At 38.1% G+C, this 19,689-nt stretch overlaps 1 protein-coding gene and 1 pseudogene across 1 annotated transcript in view; one reads left to right on the forward strand and one right to left on the reverse strand.

Annotated features, from left to right (window-relative positions):
• The window catches only part of CHCHD3 (coiled-coil-helix-coiled-coil-helix domain containing 3), a 273,592-nt gene that overhangs the window by 133,903 nt on the left and 120,000 nt on the right, over positions 1-19,689 (reverse strand). The window lies entirely within an intron of this gene.
• On the forward strand, positions 7,612-10,930 carry LOC121474453 (annotated as a pseudogene).

The raw sequence follows: 19,689 nt of genomic DNA on the forward strand, positions 1-19,689 counted from the left end.
ATTTCCAGTTGCAAACCCAAGGGACCTTCAGGTAACGCTCAAAGTATTCCTTAATGATGAATAGCTGATTTCATTTCAGACCCACTATGAACACTGTAGGAAATATTTAACATTTTAATTTTTGGTTTCAAAAGTAATAAACCTATTGGTCGCATGGAAGCTTGGTGGTCACAGCAGCCGATCTATCAATCAATCCAACATGGCTGGGCTCCACCAGCAGACCCTGACACCAATTAGGAAAGTGAAATAGCGAACTGCTGCTACCAGGTTACAGTTTTGCCAATTAGAGCACATCCTGGGTGAGAGCGACCAATGAACACTGGAACCCAGGGTCAGGAAAGAGAGGTAAAAAGAACCTCGTGTAATGTGACATGAAAAAGAAAGATTGCAGGAGGGACGGAGAAAAGAAGGTAGACAGTCTGGAATCAAACAGTACGTTTTATTGTTCACTTGTCAAAGACATGCAGGCTCTAAGACAAAGCAAAAGCAAGGCACTCCCCTTGGTCTATCCTGGAAGGAACTGCTTATTGGCCAGCGCAACTTGGAAGCCCACCGCTGTCGTACATGAGCACTGAACCTGCCATCTCCAACTGTTCCCTTTTAGTCAGGATTCACAAGTTAAGCCAGCTCATGCAGGGTCTGAACGTCAAAGACAGATCACTGATAGACACATATCAAAGGGCTAGAAGGACAATATTTCCAATCAGGCTCATTACTGGCACACAAACCTTTCCTGCTAAAATTTCTCCCTTTTTTTCCATCCTACAAAATTTTAAGGACCTCCTTTCAATTTTTCTGTCTGAGTTTCTCTTGGGAGCCACGCCTTATAGCCCTGGCTTAGCAAAAACGTCATAAAATCTAAGGACCTCAAAATCTTCCCCCTTGAGTCCTTTCGTCTAGTCACTGTTTCCTGCCTCAGAATACCTTAATTCCATTTAATCTTCTGGCTTTGAGGGACTCCCAGCTGATCCTTTCTGCTCTGTGTCATCTGAAAAAGCAAAAGGTGAAAGCAAGGCTGACAGGAAAATCTTCCAGAGTGTGGAAGTTTGGGACTATAGCTGTCATTTTCAGAATCAGATACAAACCTAGGTCTCGATCAGTTTCATAAATGTGAAGCAGACTCTGGCCTGAGTCAGATGAAAATGGTAGACAAAAATTTCCTGAGCGTTAAAAGGAACTGGTATTCTTCTAATGCAAAAATGCTATTATTCATTATTAACTGAGTCACAGTTATTACAACATATTGTCCACAGGATCTGATGTCCATTCTCATCGTGGTGACTCAAATTCAACTCTGGTAGCTCTCTGTTCTGCTGTCATCAGTTCTACCACAGTTTTGTAAGAATGAGACCAAGTAATTCTAACGGTGCACACTCAGCATGCTATCCACATACACATCTGCACAAGAAGGGTGTATTTCAATGATGAACACTGAAGGCATGAGTCAGAATTTATCATAAGTAGCTTCTAAATTGTTCTAGGGCCCTAAAAACATAAAAGATAGTCTTTCTCTGGAGAGGAGGTTGTCAGCTTTGGTTTGCCAGTGGGAATCACCTGGAAGCTTTGAAAAATTTTTGCTGCATCCTAGGGTCTTGCCCTGAAAGAATGTTGATTTCACTGGTTTGGAGTGATATCTGAGAATCTGAGAATCTGATATCAAGAATCAAGATCACCTTTGTTTTTTTTAAACCCTAGTCTGACTTGGTCCATATCTGGGTCTGCTGGCCCTTCCCTCAAAAGATACCAGAGGTCAAAACACCAAAACACAGCACAGCTGAGCCAATGATCTCAAGTATTTCAAAGGTTTACTACACATGCAGGCATAGACATGGCTAGGGGAGTCTGTGGGCAAGGAGGTCACGACAAAAGGACTCTCATATGGGGCCAAGGAGACAAAAGAGGCCAGGCGCTGGGGATCTACCTAGAGAACTACAGCACACCAGTGGGATTTCTGAATAATGGTGAGGACTGACTTCAGGTGGTCCATTCCGGTTGCAGGGGGTGGGAAGTATCAAAAGAGCAGGACAGGGCAGCCCAGGTGGCTTGGCGCCTGCCTTGATCCTGGAGTCCCGGGATCGAGCCCCACATCAGGCTCCCTGCATGGAGCCTGCTTCTCCCTCTGCCTGTGTCTCTGCCTCTTTCTCTCTGTGTCTCTCATGTATAAATAAAATCTTTAAGAAAAAAAAGGGGGGGCAGGACTTTGCTCAGTCTTGCTGCGAGTAGCAGAAGTGAGTCGAGTGGCATCATCTGACAATTTCTGACAATATATCTGATATATATATATATATATATATATATATATATATATATATATATATAAACAAGCAAGAGGGAGGGGCAGAGGGAGAGGGAAAAAGAGAATCTTCAGGCAGACTCCCTGCTGAACCCAGAGCCCTAGATCATGAGCCAAGCCAAAACCAAGAGTCAGCAGCTCAACCGGCTGGGCCACTTAGGTGCTCCTCTTCTCAATTCTATATACTGTGTCCAGCGTAAGAGGAGACAAAAATGGAAGAGATATAATTGGAGAGAGACTGTTTTTTTCTACTTTGGTTTCCTTCAACTGCCATAATGAACCTGCCTGACACTGGAGAACCTCAGAAAGAAAGGGAGGCAGATTCTGGAAAGTATAACCTGGGTATAACCCTGAATCACGACTCCACAACAACCCCAAGGACCATGATGAAATGGCAAAGGAGAAACTCTGAGCCTCAGGAAAGGTATTGATCCATCTTTAGATTTCAATCACTCACAAATGTCTACTAGCAACACTAAGATCTCACAAAATTTGAAAACTAACTAAATTAGAAGTGCAAGTACCTGAGGCAGCATATAAGCAAGTATAAAACCAGAGAAACACAGATTTCACTGACTAGCATGAATCCCACAAGACCAGCACTGATTCTCAATGATTTTCAAACTGTAGGTTGCTACCTATTCGTGGATTGCAAAATCAATTTTAGTGGGTTACAACCCACTGTCTTTAAAAACGGAAACAGAATAAGAAACTATGAGGGCAGAAAATAGAATAAAGTATTATTTCTCATGTTTATTAATTTATCTCTGTGCACTGCATCATGATTTAAAATGTATCACTGAAGGTCATGATTTAAAAATTTTTTGTTAAATATCTATCCATACCAAGGAGGACCATATTTCATACAGTGGCACAACTAAATAAATCATGTTCACAAACTAAGGGGGCACATTTATACTAGCGACGGTATGGCACAGTAGCTCAAAGCGTGGGTCTGGGGCAAAAGTAAGAGCCCAGTGACAATGGGTAAATTACTTAACTTCTCGAAGCCTCAGTTATTCCAATCACAGGAACAGTAATTTTAGCACCTCATGCCATAACCATCAAATGAGATATATGTGGAGTTCTTGGCACAGAGCCTAGTATAAGCAAGTGCTCCATAAAATATGATACGTTATTATCACTGCTTAAATGCCAGTCTGATATCTCTTTTACATTATCTCAGTGGTAAAACACTAAAGAACAGGTTAAGGTAACTCATGGGAGCAAGACGGAGACTGCTACCTAAGAAAAAAAAAGGCCCTCACCTAATTCTGGAAGAACCTATTTGAGATAAAGAGCCTGCCATTGTAAAAGGGCAAGATGGAAGAGTTATGAACTTACAGAAATGCCACGATGTGAATACAAAGTGAAGAAAGAGAGTATAGGTCAATAAAAGCACAAATTAAATTCTCCCACCAGGACACCTGAATCTTGCTCTTCTTTTAACCTGCCACTAGTAGCTATGACCCTGGCCCACAAAAGTACGAAGTACCCTAAGCTTGCCCTGTTTCCCAGTCTTATTCAAACTGCAAGGAACCACAAGCTGTGTTCTTAAGAACCAATTATTAATTAGAAGCCCTGGAAAGCTGGACGGTGCCTGTTATTATTAAATCCAGTATCAAAAAGGGATGTGGATAATTACTATATTTTCTTCTCCAACTGGTCGTGATGAAACATGCTCAAGCTATTCTTGATACAAGTGTCACCACTGGTAAAGCCCTCAATTTGCTGGCATCTCATCAATGGTACACTTGAAACTCCTATTACTTGCTGTTAAACTAACAGTTTATATTAGGCTAAACACAGTTTGGTAGCCATTGTCAAGAAAATTGGAGTTGCTCAGGCATGGCAGCAGTTACTGATGTTATTTGTTTGGAAGCCTTGTGATTTAGTGAATCACTAGCAATTGTTAAGCAAGTAATTAAACTATAAAGCCAAGACCTGTGATTTTTCAGTCTTTTCAAAGCAATAATCATCAAAATTCCAAGTACCATTTAACTGATCCCTTCTAAACACGCTGGCAACATTTATGTTGTCATTCATCCTGTTGTATAGTTTATAAAAACTAGATTATGGCCTTTATAGAAATTATATGCTGCTCAGCTACTTTGCTAGATATGAGAGGTTTGAAGGAAAAATTCACAAAAATTACTTAATGAGAACTGGACATAAAAAGTTTGGGATTTGCTCACGCATATAGCTATCTTAGGTTTAATAATAATTCAAAAGTCCTATATTTAGGATTCAAATACTAAAATAACCAGACTATTGTTCTCATAACCTTTTCCAAACCTAAGACTGCATTATATAAATTTCACAATTTCTCTAAGTGCCTTTAAAATTACAAGCAATTTAGTCTATGATTCATGTACCATACTGACTGCATGCAATTTTTTTTTTTACTTTGCATCTCAATTATATCTTAATATTATGGGGGCTGAAATGCATTAAATAAATCATATTTCACAGACTCCTGGTAAAGTAATAATACTTACATGCATTTTAGAAGAAATTGGCCTGCATTATAAATGTATTCATAATGTCATTACCTGCCTTTCCACACTAACTGAAATATTAGGCAGCAGTGCCTATCTACTTCAAGCCACTGATGAAAGCTTTTAGCAAACCTTATGCTTATTCTGTCGCTGGCAATCAGCTCCGTTGGTTAATATAATCCAATGTTTACAAACAGCCATTTATCCTATATATAAGCAGCTCTTATAATTAGCAGAACATTGTTACTGATTAAGATTTAATCTGGTGGCTAGTATTTCTGCACTGTGCTACATAAAGAGATTGGCTATCCTTTAATCAGTCAAAGGACATTGCCTTTTCAAAGTACTTTATTAATAATGTAAAGTGTTTTACTAAAAAGCATACTGCCATTAAGATAATTAATTCATTAAAAATCTATATTACTTAAAAACAATACAGTGGTGTTATAAAATGATTTTATAAAATGGTAGGGGGAAAATTAGCAAGTACCTTCAACAATTTAAGAAAACATATATTATTTTAGAGACCTGGCAACATGGCTCTTCTCTGTCTAATTGTTAAATATTACATAAGTGTGTCTTTGGTTTACATCTCTGCCTAACAACTTACAAGGCACTTTCATGTACATTATCTCCAATGATGTTCCTGGTCATTCTGTGAACTAGGTATCATGGCTATTAATCATCTCCATTAAACAGATAGAAATACTGAGGCTCATGGACATTACATGACTTGCCCAAGGACATATGGCTAATAACGGCAGGGATTCACATTCTTTCCTCCATGCTACATTGCAGACTTGGTGCATCTGTTTCCAGAACCTGAGTAAACAATATGAGTAACCCATCAAGAAAACACAGAAATATAGACCATACACTGTATACAGTTTGGAAATAGGCTGTTTCAAAAGGTTGTCTGGAATTTAGTTTGGGGAAATCGATATAAGTCCCAAACCAGCCTAGACACATTCTTATTTAGTCTATAATACTTTTGAACTATGTTAACATAAAAATGTAGTGATCCCAGGTAACCTACCCACTCTCTATGCCATCATCTCTAAGGAAGCATCCATGTCGAATGGAAATAGGAATGCCAGAAAGCTGTCCCCACAGGCTATACAGTCCACAGTAGCAGGGCTCCTCCACCGTCTTCTCAGACACCTATCTTCCCCATGAGTCCCCCCCAACCCCCACCAACAGCAAAGGACTAGGAAAGGAGAAGCCTCCCCAAGCAGGAAGTTTAGATCTATGAGCCTGGGGGAGAAGAAGGCAGGAGTGTCCCAAAGAGGAGCTGGAGCTGTGAGGATCACACAGCTACTGTTCCCATGAAGCATGGGGTATGGAGTACATGAGTTCGTGGCAGTTGGGGGTCATGGGTGGTGCAGGAAGTCACATAGCAGCAGGCTATCCCTGAACAGAGCAATACTGGATCTCTCATAAAAGAAACCAAGTATTTGCTACAACAGTGGAGGGAATACAATAATCAAACATACCAGCCCTTAATGAGATGAGTACTCACAAGAAGATGGCTTTACATGGTTTCAAATACTGAGAACTGTCAGTCACTCACTTAAACATGAAAGAGTCTTTTGAACAAACAGGAAGGTTTCCAGAGGAGGAATGAAAAGGATATAGTCAAGCATCAAAGTCAAGAATCTGGGGGGGAAAAACCCTTGAAATCTCAAAATAAATTAAAAAAAAAAAAAAAAAAAAAAAAAAAGCCTGAAAGACATAAAAAGCCAAAAAAAAAAAAAAAAAAAAAAAAAAAAAGCCCAAAAAGCCTGAAAGGAACAGATGAGTGTGGTACCCATTTATATTAATTGTCATCATAATTTCTTCTGTGGCTCAAATTGATTAATTCAAATTTCTTATCCCCAGGGCCCATCTGCTAATAAATAGCCCCCATGGACATATTCTCTTTTGAGGAAAACTATTAAACACACAGCTCCATAAATGTATCACATGGGAAATTACCTCCCCTAAGGAGTTAGCTATCTAAAAAGTGTGAGTGATAGGAGGCAAAAACATACTACATTTGTCATTCCCATTAGCATTATTAGTGCTAATGAGAAAGTACATGAACAAGAACACACACCTCTTAATTTGAATGTGTTACAAATAGACACTAGATTAGTCACAGCTACTGGGATTAAATGTTAGTGCGGAATGCTGAAAAACTGCACAAGGCAATGCTTATGGGGGTTTTGTAGCACAATGTCAGCTATTTAATTACAGTTTTCAAAGCATTTAACACCTCTTAGCACACAGAAGCTAGATGTGTGTATGCCTGTGTGTTATTCAGATGGCTCAGGATTTTAGGTATAACTCAATTATCTGGCATCCCTGGGAAATAAAGTGCTCCATCTAAGTGCATTTTCTATATAATCGAGGCTTATATCTTCATGCATCCTAAATCCCTGATTAAATCTGTGGCCATCTGTAAAGGAAATCTTTCCTCAGAGTTTTTCCTCTCCTTGCCTCCTTACAGGCAATGGGACAGAAAGCAGTGAAGTGCTTCTTCTGAGTTTTTTGTTTTGTTTTATGGATGAATTAAGGCCATCATTAGGAATATTCATCACCAAAGTACTTTAAAACAGTTTCTGCTTTTTACATTTTGCTTTTTCCTTCAACGTCAGGCTTTTAGCAATCATTTCTCCAGGTTGACTGTGATGGCTTCTAATTTACAGATTCCATTATTCACTCTAGTCTTGGAGTTTGTTGCATCTTCCATGGACCGGTGGGGGCAATAACTAAATGTGTGAAGAAATATATTCAAGCCTCTCCGTCTGGCAGCAGCCATCAGCTCATAGGTATGCCAAGATGGGCACTTAGAAGTGCATCCAGGAGCTGCGGAGGAAGCAGCTATTCCGATGTAATAGGCTTTCTTCTCAGGGCGCACTGCTGGCAGTACTCCCAGCTATCTGTACTCCACAGGGCTCCCCACCCAACCTGGCCCCATAAAGCACGCAGACTAGGGTACAAGGCCCAGCAAGGTTATGTCATATATCAGATTCACGTGCGACATGGTGGCCACAAACACCCAGTTCCTCGGTACAACCTATAGAAAGTCTGTCCATCATGGGATTAACTAGCTGGAGCTGGCCCATAGCCTTCAGTCTGTTGCAGAGGAGGGAGATGGATGCCACCCACTGTGGGGCTCTGAGAGTCTTGAATTCTTGCTGGGTTGGCAAAGACTCCACATACAAATTCTTTGAGGTGATCCTAATTGATCCAATCCATAAACCTATTAAAGAAATCCTGACACCCAGTGAATTACCAAACCAGTCCACCAGCACAAAGAGATGCAAGAGCTGACATGCGCAGGCCACAAGAGCTGTGGCCTTTTAAAGGTTCACAAGTTCCACCAACTATTGGTGGCTCTCACTGTGCAGCATGGAAAAAATGCAATACTCTTCAGCTCTACCATTACTGCTAATAAAAGTATTGTTGGTAAGATTCATACCTAATAAACAATTTAGGTTAATATATATACACATATGTATAAAATATAAGTAAAATAAGCATCAACAAGGCTAAGAATGGGGGCATAAGGAAAAAAGCACATGGTTTTATTATTCTTATTAGCACTCAGAAATGGAAAGAGAAAGGTATTGTTGCATTTACCCTGCTGGTTTCCATTTTTTTAGAGAAGATAGCAGAGGAACTCTTAGACCCCCATACTCCACATCCAAGATCCAAATTCCAACACAACCAAGGAAGCTATTATCTCAATGGCCAACATCCTCTCAAAATAATTTAAAGCTGATGCTTCCCAATCATACAGGTGCCTTATTTTTAGGCCCACCTATTTTCATCCATTCTTACATGATTCCTCCTGCTAAAGGCATTATGATCTGTGTGTTCAAATGACCCAAAAAGATAATGGTAGGGCAGCAATTTGTTGAATTCTATCCTCGAATTTGTGACTATATCCAACACAAGAAGTAGCCAGTGTCACTACTTAACAACAACAGTCCTGATTCATACTCATCCTTGAAGACCATACCTAAAAGATTTCTTACAACTTCATGGCGGGGGTCTCGCTGCAGTTACTGCCTAGGCAGCCACATCTATGCGCCACTCCCGAGGCTATGCTCCACTAAGACTCTCCCTGCTGCTCAGTATAACCACACTTCAGCTCACAACAATGCTTTTCTTGTCCTCTTCAAAACATCCCCTCTGAGACCATTAGCCACTCACTGGAACAGCAATTCCCAGACTGTAGTTCTTTCTGCAGGCTCTGTTCCCCTACATAGATTTGTAACTTGAGATTACATCTCTTCAACCACGGCCTCCTTATTTTCTATCTCTTTAGCCTTCTTAACAAACTGTAACTCTCAAACTTCACCTTCACCAGCCAACCGCCCACTTCCTGGAGATGCTGGGGTTCTCTACCTTGCCGGAGACCACAAAAATTAGGAACTCAATCCTGTTCTTCCTAATGCCATCATCTCCCCTGCTTTTCCAGTGAGCTGCTGGGAAGGATGGGTGTCAGGGCAAGAGTCTAGTCAGGAAGGCATGAGATGTTTATGAAAAGAACAGGACAAGGTGGAAGAGTGCTAACAACAGAACTAGGGCTTCCCATGTCCAACTGTGGAATCCGTATGTAGAACCTCCTAATCTTTGCTCATGTTGCCAAACACAACTACAAGAATAGTTACCTACAAGAATATAATAGGAACACAGTGATGTCAGTTTACAAAGCACTTTCATATGTCATCTCTCTGAATTTCCAGAACAAAACTCTGAAGAACCTAGGGTCATTTGAAAGATGAGGAAACAGATTCAGAAAGACTGGATGGTGGCCAAAATCATATATTTAACAAGCAGGAGAGCTAGGGAGCACATAACCCTGAGTCATAACTTCTCTAAGTGTCCTTTCAGGGTCCCCCATAACAACTCTAGGCCTGTATTTGTTGACAGGGACCATCCAGGAGGCACAAACTTCTTTCTAATGAGGTCAAGAGACATCGGAGAGAGGAATGTGGAAAGTCACACAAGGCAGGAGAAGAGGGAAACATTATTACATTCATTAAAATAAAATCCTTACAGTGACTAGTTTATCAACCTTGATATAGATGAGAACAAGAGTTGAAATAAATTATTTATGATGTATAACAGTTTAATGGAGTATAAAATAGACTCTCTTTTTCACAGTTAGTAAGAGTTGTGAGGTTCTTAATGTTGCCATATCCAGACTGAGCCTGTATCCTACTCATCCAGACTTTTGACAGAAGCATCAATTTTATAAATTGTTCTCTAACAACTACAAGTTAAGAAAGAAAATCACTCTCAGTCTTAATGATTGCAATTCTCTGAAGATACTAAAGAACCCACTGTAATTTCACATCACTGAATCCATGGCTTTATACATCAGAAGAATTTTCAGACAGTTTCTCCTGTGTGGTTTTAATATTAAAAGAAGATATCTATATGAAATACACTGAAAAGCTAAAAATGATATGATGGGATCTAGACTAGTATTATAGACTTGAAAGTGCGTATGACAACATCCATAAAACATGAAGAGAGAAAAAATGTATCACGTAAATGTCCTCTGAAAAAGTAAACAAGTACTCCTCTTTGTTCATAATAAAAACAGGAAGAGTTAGCTAAATGAAGTTCACAGGTAAATCCAATAAATAACAAACTGATGCTATTTATTAATAGCAAAATCCACATTACATGTGCTGTCTACCACCAGGCATCTGATTGGCTGTAAGGGTCACAAAATATCCAGCCATGCAAGAGTAATAAATGGTTTAGTAGCAAATAGAGACACGAGATTCTGGCAAAGAGAGAAGAAAAGAGTAAGAATAAGGCATAAGCATGAGCAGATCCTTTAAAGAATTAACTACCAGGTATTTAAAGTAACACTAGGAGCACAAAAATGTCTGTTTATATATACATTCCAAATACTGCATAAAGGTATTTCAATACACAAAGAATAACCAAGGGTCTTGATTATGAAAATACTTAAAAATAAAAAGAGACTAATGTTCACTGTGAAGAACAGATAAATCATATTAGTAAAAAATTTTTTTAAATTAATGGTCATGACCAGGGAATTGCCTTGATAAAACTGTTTTAAAGTATACAGTAATACAAATAATGTGGCACTGGTTTAGGAGTTGGCAAATATAGCAAATGAACAGAATTTAAGACCAGAAATAGTCTTATTTCTACATTAGAAATTGATATAAAATATCCAAGATTTCCCTAAGGAGAATGGACACATTATTTATTTTAAAAATTTATCCTAGCAAAACTGTCTGGGAAAACCTCACATGATAACATACACCAAAGTAAATACAAGAGTGAATTAAAATTTCATTGTAAAAAACTGAAAGCATAAAAGTAGAAATAAAACTAAGTAAATCTTACAGACGGACACACCTTTCTAAGCATATACTTACTATATAAAGAAAACATGGACAGAACTGACTAAAAATTTAACAAAAATATTTAAAACAATACTGGAAAATGAAACAATGTTATGAATGGGCAAATCAAATTAGCAGTGTGTGTGTGAGAGAGAGAGAAAACAAAAATATTGTAATATAACCTTTCATCCAAAAAATTTGCTTCTAGAAATTCATCAAAAAAACAGAAAACATGCCATGGATATCTGCAAAGATTTAGCCCCAAGGTATATTCTTCTCCCCAGCTTTGTTGATAAAAGTTTTTAAAATGGAAACAACATAGACATCCAAAATTAAGGAACTGATCAAATATCCAAACTACAGTACAGTATATAAGATCTCATATATCCAAACTATAAAGATTGCCATAGAAAAGGAATAATGCAGAGAAAAATACAATGTATTTCTGTATTAAATAAGATATTAAAACAGTAACACAGTATCAGCCCAAACCTGTACCTTCCTACTCCATACTCCTCAAAAGTGTGCATACATGTGTACATATGTATGTCTGTATATACAATGGTAAAAAACAGGAATCATACATAAAATATTAACAGTAGAAATCAGGAGTGGGATTAGATATGTTTTGTTTTTTCAATACTATAGGTACAAATTTTTCTGTAATAAACATTTGGTTTTGTTTTTATTTCAATGTAATCATCTATATGTTACAGAATTATCTTCCAAAATGGAAGCCTACCCTACACTCTCTTTCCTCTCACTCCTTATCAGTACACAAAGAACTTCTTCACTGGCTTTATAGGCAGTTACTGTAACCGAATTCTCTAAGCTTGTAAAAACGTGTCAGTTGATTTTCTTGGTTTTCTAGGTACACAGGATGCAACTAATGAAAATTTTACTTTCTTCTGTTCTGGGTTTTCCCTTCTAAATTTTTTCTCTCTAACAGTACTGGGTTGGTACACCTTCACGACACCCTATGCTGCTCCTAACATTAATGGGAATGCTTCTTTCAAATCACCCTTTAGAATGATGGCTTATTGGATTTTTGGGTTTATTTTTTAATCAACTTTTAAAAAGGCTCATCTTGGGACAGTGTTGCTGAAAACTAAAAGAATTAATTAAATATGCACAAAAATGTAAAAATGACCTTAAGTAATACTTTTCAAATAAGGCATGGTACTCCAGAATTCTATCTTTGGTGGGGCAAAGAAATATCAACTAAATAATCATACTAAATCAACTAAATTTCTTTAATATTGTGGGTATCTTGGGGTGTTTGGATGGCTCAGTCAGTTGAGAGCCTGACTGTTGGTTTTGGCTCAGGTCATGATCTCAGGGTCCTGGGATCAAGCCCCCAGCTCCATCAGGCTCCACACTCAGGAGGGAATCTGCTTGAGGATTCATTCTGTCTCTCTTCCTCCCTCTCTCTGCCCCTATAGCTGCTCACACACAAACGCATGCATACGCTCTCTCGTAAATAAATCTCCAAAAAATGTATTGTGTCTATATTTATACACACATGCGCACATGCTAATGGAATTAAGCATCAAAATGAATTTCTAATATTTTATTAAAAGTTAAAATAGTTCATGTGATTGAATGATCTCAAACTTTTACTCATTAGCTAATCAGTATTTATTTACACAACAGACCACTCTGTCAAAATACCAGAAAATCTAATGAAGATTGTTGCTTTTTATGTAAAATTGATGTTTTAGAGCAAGTTGACAAAAAATAACTTAAAATAACTTTCTTATATGTATAGCTAATCAGCACCATTAGCACTGAGATTTATCATGTAGTACCATAGTTGAAGGCATAATTATATTAATGAAAAATTAATTATTTGAAACAAACCAAGTAACACAAATAACCAGAAACAAAAGGTACTTAATCTCAATATCTGAACACACCTATTTGGCTTTTGTACCAACTTATTTTCCATCCTGCCTGTTTCAAAAGCAAATTTAATAGTATTTTCACTTTATTTTAAAACTTGACACAAGAAGTTGGGGGAAAGAAAAGAAAAATGAACAAACTGGGGGCACTTAGATGGCTCAGTCATTTAAGTGTCTGCCTTCAGCTCAGGTCATGACCTCAGGGTCCCGGGATAGAGCCCCACATATTGGGCTCCCTGCTCAGCAGGGAGCTTGCTTCTTCCTGTCCTACTCACTCTTGCTCTCTCTCCCTAGCTGTGTCACTATTCTGCCTGTCTCGAATAAATATTTTTTAAAAAAGAAAATGAACAAAAAACCTGATAGCATTAAGAACGTAAAATAGTTTCTAAAATTACCTTAAAAATTGAGATACCACTTAAATTCAAAAGAAATATGAAAATGAGAACAGATTTTTTTTAAGTTTAAATAAAGACCATTAGGTTTTATGTTTGATGTAGAAAGATTCAAATGTTTAGTATAATCGCTGAGCACTTTGATTGATTGACTGATTTTCTTTTTTAGAGAGAGAGAGAGAGAGAGAACGCACACCCACACATGGAGAGGTGGGGGGCCAGAGTGAGAGGGAGATACTCAACGTGGTGCCTGATGCAGGGCTCAATCTTGGGACCCTGAGATCATGACCTGAGACAAGATCTAGAGTTGGACGCTTACCTGACTGAGCCACACAGGCATCCCTCTCTCAATTTATTTTTGAAAGATATACTTCCCAAAGTAAATTGATAGGCACTAAGTGTATCATTTAGTTGATAGTATTATAATAGTATCATTGCATTTGATAATATGGAACTACATGATGATTATGTTTAAGATAAGCACAAAAACCTAGATGCCAATTTTCAAATGTTAAACTCCAAAAGAAAAAAAGAAATCTATCAGGTACCCAATTTATATAATTAAACATTGAGTAAAGTTTGATTTCCTCTTGTATGTGTCAGTTTAATTACTATATTTCAAATATGATATCCAGATTATCAGTAAAAACTCCAAAAGGACTATCCTCATAAAGTAAAAATGTGACAATGACTCCACAGGCAGCCACAAAACACCGCCATTAGGAGAAAGACGTAGGGGCAAATACAAAAATTAGTGAATAAATAGATACACAAATTTTGTGATGTCATTATCAAATAATGAACCTAGGTTTTTAAAATAAACATAAACATCAGTTGGAGAGTTTCTATTCTGAAACTTCGTTTTTAGTCAAGTCTTCCAAAAAGTCAAGAAAACTGGTCTTATTACTTTATAAGCACTCCCTGCCTCTAATTGAAAATGTTATTACAGTTCCATCACCCAACAGCCTTGATTCTAAATGTCGTCAGTCTGCTCCCAAAATATCAAATCTATTCTCAGTTGATGAAGATTTATCACCTTGGAGGATATTCAAAGGGATGTGCTTTTAAAGGCAATTTCTGGAAGGGGGACGGGAAGAAATTAAAGAGGGAAAGAAGAGGGAGGAGGAGGAAAGCAAGGCCTGTGAGCAAGGCCAGCTCCAACAGAATCAATAAGACAGCTTCAGGGAGGCTCTCATAAAAGGAAGAACACTTACCATTTTATTTTAGTTTATTTTTAAACGATTCACACCAGTCATACTTTGCAGCCATGAACTGGTGACAGTGGAGATGCTTCTGTGTTTACATGACCAACAAGGATACCAAACTCAAGAAGAAAAATGGTCTATGGGAAATCAGCCACTAATGTTCAAATATCATATGTCTACTCAACATAATATATAAATGGCTTTTTTAGTTTAAGATTTTCTTCCTCCACTGCACAACTGACAATTGACTTTCTCACAGCTAAAACTTTAAAATGGCAAAACAAATTTTGAAGACATTTTCTGTAATTAAAAACGGCTGGATAGATGCTGAGAGAGAATTTTTCAAGGATAATGTTGCTTTTCACTGTTCTGCTCAAAGATTCAAATGAAAGAGAAATGTGTTGAAATCAAGTAATTAGAATTCCATTTGGTCCATCACCCCTTTTCAAAGATTCTAGGTTTTACTGACAACTTTTGATCACCATAATATCTAGGAAAATAATAGTATTTGGTGTTTTCAAATGAATATATGTAATCAAAAAGTCAATATGATTTATAATCGCAAAGGAGTTGTCAAAAAATGTTAAATACCTAAATACTTTTTTAAATTGGCTTCACATCAGAAAGCTCAAATATCAGCTTTGAAGACCATGTAATTTTGGCAGGCTGATAACTCTTCATAATATCCATCTCACCATGTTTAGCAGGGCTCATTAACATGAAGGATGGGGGTAGGGACCAGGGGCATTTCCTTGATGTTGGGTGGGGAGCAGTAAGTTAGTTCTGACCAGGAGAATGTGAAGGAAAGTAGTATGCATACCTTTCAGAACTTATCCCCATATATTTCAGAGAAGGGATATATATATCCCTACTTCCCTCGCCCTGACACTGTCCTGCTGTGTGGAACAAAAACATGAAAATAAGCTTTCTTAGACTCTATGGATGAAGATTAACCATACACATATACTAATATAAAATTTTAAATTGCAGATTCCATCTTTTAATGAGTCTATATTTACTTGCCAAAGTGGTATAATAGTAGTTGTTACAGGATGCAGAAATGTATGTGAAATCCTCCAAAAATGGATAATACCCTTTCCCAATGCAGTCAAATGATTTTCAATTTTAAGTAGCCTCATTAAAAAAAAAAATCTAGGACACAGAATAAATGACCTCAAAGAGTATCAATATCAAATAAATTTTTAAAAATAAGTCTTAAGACCTCTGAAAATTGAATTATTTGATTCCAAAACACCAAGAAAATGATACTGAAAAAACACAGTCTCTCCACAAAGGTGTAAGATTTTAATGTTGGTGAGGCTACCAACATTAAATCATGCCAAAGGAGCAGAGTCACAACAGCATTCAGTGAATGGAGTTAAAAAACAGACATAAGTTAGAAGCTCTGGCCCTTCCAACTGTCAGCTGTATATACCTGCCCATATATGCCCATGTTCCTCCTGGATAATCTCAATTTTGCCTTGAGAAATGGGCAAAATATATGCTCAGTCTACTTCACAGTGCTGTTGTAGACATTAAGTGTGAAAAAAAAATACATACAAATATATCCAGAAAAAGGAGATCCTTTGCAAATATAAGGAACTATTATTATTCAAATAGCTATGTATACATGCGAAAGTACACACTGGCTCTCATTTTTAAAAAGTAAAGAAAGTCATTTTTTTTTTTAAAAAAAAAGCATCATTGTAAATGCATTCCTATTTAAAAATCTAATAAAGATCGCTTCTCCCCTCCAGTTGACATTTCAGGAAAAAGATGGCTAATTTGCTTCTCTGAAGATCTCCCCCTCACTATTTAATAAATAACAAGGCTAATATTTACCAGTACTATGTAAAAATGATACACAACTGACAAAACGTTTCTCATCTCTGTAAGATGAGAAAAACATTGATTCCATGATTGATCATAAAATGGAGTGTGAAAGACAACCAAGGGACAGTCCAACAACAGATGAGAAGGCCTATTGTGAGATTCAGGGTGCTAAGAAAGCCTGTAATTTTTTAAATTAAGATTTTTATTTAAAAATTTGTTTTCTTAATTAACTATTTTAGAATGCCTGAAAAAAATAATTCCCAGATAGTACATTAAATGCTGTCAATTGTGTTAGACTGTATAATATGTTGCTATGTGGTTTCTCAATTTTATCAAAATTACATCTGAGAGAATGAAACCATTTGTCTACATTTAAAATTCCTCATCTCTACAACTCAATATTTTTCCTTGATGCATTCTAAATGCCCTAGTAGAAATTATTTTGAAAAGAAACCATTAAAGGTATGCTAATGACTCTGAATTGTGACAGATGCTGTGGAAACAAGCCTGTTGGCTGAGGCACAGCACCATTAACTATCTATCATAAAGTACTCTGGACTTGCTCATTTATTACTGCTGTGTTGCTCAAGGGGGGAGAAAAACAGCAAGAGCTTCTCTTTCTGAGGCAAAAATCATAAGCCACTCACTTATTCTAATGTCATGATCCCCACTGTTTGTCTGCATGATAATTAGGAAAATCAGAAGTAGTGAAATACTGCTTTAACAACGTGATTGGAATTAAACTATTAAAAAGGCCAAGGAGGAAGTTCCATGTGCTTACTGACTGGTGAGTCTCCAACACTAGACACCCAATGCAGGCAAAACATGTTCTATTTCCTAGGAAGGAATCGGGGAGTGGAGTTCCAAGCCTCACAGGGAGGTGTGGGGGGGGGGGGAAGAGAAGAATTTTTAGAAAGGGGAATGCAAACACATCATTACTCTGAGAATTGTCTGTCTACAACCTGTTGATAATATTGGTTGGTCACCATGTTGAGAAGAAACAGTGGTCCAGCCACTGTGGGAATCAAGAAGTAGGTCACTGGGTTTTTACAAAGTGACTGCATGCATGCTAGCTCACTGGATCCTACCAGTGAGAAAGCTCGAAAAGAAAATATGCTGCTTTTGGAAGAGAGGAAAGTAAAGCTCAGCTAAAAGTGAGGGGACGGACTCAAGACCTCAGAATCATTAGCTGAAGTGCCCAGAAGTCCAGTCTTCTGTCTCTCAGGCCAGTGCTCTTTGCTCAAAGACCAAGTAAGATAGTAGTGAGGGAGGCACAAGTGATAGGAAGGGTGGGTATAGTTTCTTTAAAGCTCTACAATAATATGAAGAGTATGCTGCATAACATGTTTAATACAGATGTTACAGTCCCATTACATGGAAGAAGCCTAAAAATGTACATAGGCGCCCAGACCTAATAAGCACAGCAATGGACAGCCTTGCTAGGCTTGCACACAAATGCCATTCTGACCACAAGGCAGCCAGGCACCAACAGGAGGAGGAAGATGCCTTGTTTATCTCTTGCCTCCAACAGTTGTTCACAATGAGGGTTGGACATTTAGAATCCTACATTTTTAAAATGCACCCCCAGGTCCTACCCTATAAGTCCCAGTCCACTGGGGCATTTTTCACTAGCTTGACAGGGGACTCTGGTAACCAGCCAGGCTTGGGAAACTTCATCCTCAGAATCACAGCGCTTCCTTTTCTACCTCCACACACAACTGAGAGAGGAAAAAGGTGGTCGGCACAAAATTCACAGGTTTCAAAGTCAGCTACAGATTTTACAACAGTAAGTAAAGGACAGGAAGTGTAGCAAAGAATTCAACAATAAACAATCCTGTCCAGAAAGGTACTCTCAAGCCTAAGGGACTTTTAACTACAGAAAGGGAAGCTCTCAAGACACCCCTAAATGGATGGATGAGAAGTTCACTTTCACAGAAAATACAATAAGCTCGTGCCATAAAGTGTTTGTTGAGCATGGGTGTTTGACAAAAGGTGTTATAATACCCTAAGCTCAGAAGTTTGTACTAACAATTTGCCATTGAAGTCCAAATTATAGACTGTAGTAAAACCAAATGCTCATTACCCACAAAAAGATCCTAAGTGTCCACCTTTTCATGGGAGTTGGCCCCCAGGCAGGCACTCGAGAACAGTCATAACGGGGTTAGTGGCAGTAAAACACTGCACCTCCAGAAACCTTTTAAGTGTTCTAAAGAAGGCTTATCTTACAGTAATCTATAAAGTAGAAGTCAATGTGTCCATTATTTACTTATTCCAGAACCATGTGGTAATAAATTCAATATTCTACTCAATACCTGAGTTCATTATACCAATAGCTACCTACTCTGGCCAGTGAAAAGGACCACTTAAATGGCAAGTACTTCATCATCTGGACTCTTTATCAACGGAATCTGTCAGGGACACCTAGTCTATAAAGAACCTTATAGAATCTTCTACATAACTTTTAGCAACCTTACGAAGTGATTATAATCTTTTCAAGCACTTTGAGTTTAATACATTGCCAGGAGGTGTTCAAGTTTAATGAAGACTGTAAAGATACCAATCATGGCATGTAGGAACAGGGCCTGTCACCTACTAACTTTAGGGGTGGTGCATGTCCTCTCATCCCCTGCTAGTTTCCTATGTCCTCTTAGATGAATGCATCCAGGAGCATCACCCATGGTCATAACCTCACCTAACAGAACAGACCTGTCATTTGATTCACCACAGCAGCCCAGAATGGGCCTGAACTGCCATCATACCAAGATTGGGACTAGTGAACAACTCAAAGGAGCCCCTTTGCAGCTGAGTCTCCCGAGCCCAACTTTGCCTATCCAGATTGATTTTCTGATAGCTATCTCACAGGTTTCCAACAAGCTTGCTCAACTATTGATAGCCGTGAACAGGAAAATTCCATTCAGTCTATATTCCAGCTACTCTAAGCATCCTGAGAGTGAGGACCATGCTCAATCTTCTGCTCCCCCAGCTCCTGACATAGCACCTACACAGAGGTGCACAAAACCTATCAGTTAATAATCATGTGTTGCTATTCAACTGAATGACTTGGGACAAGCAACATCACGTTACCTCTGTTATATTACACAGCTCTGGCTATGGCCCTAGCACTTTTGGCTGGCGCTGCATTAGAAGAACATATAGGAGACTGCCAAGGCCTAGAGAATCTATA

The sequence above is a fragment of the Vulpes lagopus genome, chromosome 13 (assembly GCF_018345385.1).
Source record: "Vulpes lagopus strain Blue_001 chromosome 13, ASM1834538v1, whole genome shotgun sequence".
Taxonomy (NCBI): domain Eukaryota; kingdom Metazoa; phylum Chordata; class Mammalia; order Carnivora; family Canidae; genus Vulpes; species Vulpes lagopus.